Source organism: Seriola lalandi, unplaced genomic scaffold (genome assembly GCF_002814215.2).
Source record: "Seriola lalandi dorsalis isolate HSWRI2012SDOR001 ecotype SW California unplaced genomic scaffold, Sedor1 jcf7180002054931, whole genome shotgun sequence".
Taxonomy (NCBI): Eukaryota; Metazoa; Chordata; class Actinopteri; order Carangiformes; family Carangidae; genus Seriola; species Seriola lalandi.
Window position 1 is genome coordinate 929,982 of NW_019525483.1, and position 2,292 is coordinate 932,273.

A 2,292-nucleotide genomic window follows, 5' to 3' on the forward strand; every position below is an offset into this window, starting at 1 on the left:
GTGCTGTCGGTGGAAACTTCCAGAAGCTGTGATTCCAGATGTGAGGGCAAAGCAACATCATTTCCAGTGGGATCCACAGAAAATGGGTCCAAAATCCACATGTGTCCCTCTCTGGGATCCTCAGGAAAGTACTCATCAAATTTCTCTGCCAGTTGTGAGAGGTGCTGAGAGACTGAGTCACTGATCATCACCTGAGGGCAGTTTTCCAAAATGTCAGACAAAAGTTTCCTCTTGAAAGCTTGAACTTTGTCTGCAACCAAAAATATGTTGCTGTTTCTTCCTTGAAGAGAGATGTTCAGCTGGTTCAGTAGTGAAAAAATGTCACAGAGGTAGGCAAGTTTTGCTGTGAACTTTGTGTCGGCATAGTAATGTGCAAAAGGAGATTTTTCTCAGTGAGGAAAGTGAAGACCTCATTCTTCAGTTCAAACAAACGCTTGAGGACCAGTCCTCTTGAGAGCCATCTCACTTCACTGTGATAGAGCAGCTGGACATGATCTGCGTCTATGTCCTCACAAAGCTTGGCAAAACATCTGGAGTTCACAGCGTTGTTTTTAATGAAGTTGATGGTTTTCACACATATAGTCATCACTTCGTGGAACTCTGGGGACATCTTTTTCGCTGCAAGGCTTTGACGGTGGAGAAAACAGTGTGTCCATTTAGCTTCTGGCGCACGCTCGAGTATCTGTCTGATGACGCCGTGATGCCTGCCAGTCATTGACGCTGCGCCGTCACTACACACCCCGACACAGTTCTGCCAGTCCAGGCCGTTCTCAGTGAAGTAGTTATCCATGCAGCGGAAACATTCCTGAGCCGTAGCTCGTGTCGGTAGCTCTCCACAGAACAGTATGTCTTCGTGAAAACTACTGTCCCAGCGATAGCGAACAAAAACCAACAGCAGTGCAGCATTCGTGACATCCGTGGACTCATCCATTTGCAAAGAGAAAAATGTACTACTTTTTATTCTGTCAAGAAGTTGCTGCTGTATGTCTGAGGCCATGTCCGCGATACGGTGACTCACAGTGTCGTTGGACAGTGGGATGGTCAGCAGCTTCTTTGCAGCGGCCTCTCCGATCATCTCACGGCACATATCCACAGCGGCAGGGAGAACCAACTCCTCCGCTATGGTGAATGGTTTTTTACTCTGTGCCACACGTCTGGCTACGAGGTAGCTTGCTTTCAGCGCACATTTAGAGTTGCCAGTCAGTGACACAATAGACTTTTTCTGCATCTGCAGCCCATTTTCTTTGCTCTTAAAATATTCTACCGGCTTTCCCACGAGCGTAGGACGCTTGGTCTCTAGGTGCCGCTGTAGCTTCGAGGGCTTTAAAGCTTCATTAGATAGCGTCAGCCCACACTCCACACACTGGGCTCTCGGCTCTTCCTCACTTCCCCCGTTCACAAATCCGTACCGAATGAAGTCGGGATTGTATTTACGCACACATTTAGTCTTTTGGGGGGGTCCAGCACCACTTTTGTCTTCATTTTTCCTCTTTAAAAACTTCTCCATCACTAACTAGCTGAATGTCGATCTTCTTTTGTTGTTCTGTGAGCTTGTTAAACAACTGACTAACGCATTACCGCCACCATGTGGTCGGAGGCTGCATTGTAACTGCGCGTCTCATGGATAACATAGCGTAGTAGCTCTGGCGTCACCGAATCCGCGCGTACACATTAATTAACATCTCTGGTGTATTCAGTTGACAACCTATGCAGTCCCACGGCCCAAAACTGAAAGTTTCTTGCGGCCCTCTAGGTGGCGCTTGCGGCCCAAGTATGGGCCGCGGCCCTATGGTTGAGAATCACTGTCTTAAACCACTTCAGTTCTGCTCAAACCTACCAAATGTTTATTAGTTTTCAGGATTTTAACCCTTTAAATGCCAGTTTGAAGACATGTTGCCTCTTGTTTTATTAAAAAAACAACACAGAATATGAGATATTTCCCACATAATACATGATGGAGGGATGTGACATTGTTTTATATCAAAGTCTATTATATCAAGACATTTCTCAAAACCAGAGTATGATCAGGGTGACTTTTGAACACTGGAAATAAATCATGTACTCATCCCGGCAGTAGCCCCTGTGGCACTCAAAATTTCCCTGGAATTTTCTAGTATGTTATTGCTAAACAAAATAATTCAATGAAATGTTCAATCATGTCATATGACTGCATTAAATGTAAATCAGTGGAAAGCATATAAATACTGGCTTGTCACAATCCACTTTGCTGTTCTCCTGCTGTGGTGGAAATTTCCACTCACTCACCCTCTGGCCACACCTCATCCGCCAAAT

General features: G+C 45.5%; 1 pseudogene; it reads right to left on the reverse strand.

Annotated features, from left to right (window-relative positions):
• LOC147817610 (SCAN domain-containing protein 3 pseudogene) overlaps positions 1-1,507 on the reverse strand; it is a 3,539-nt pseudogene extending 2,032 nt beyond the window's left edge.
• Between the last annotated feature and the right edge of the window lie 785 nt (positions 1,508-2,292).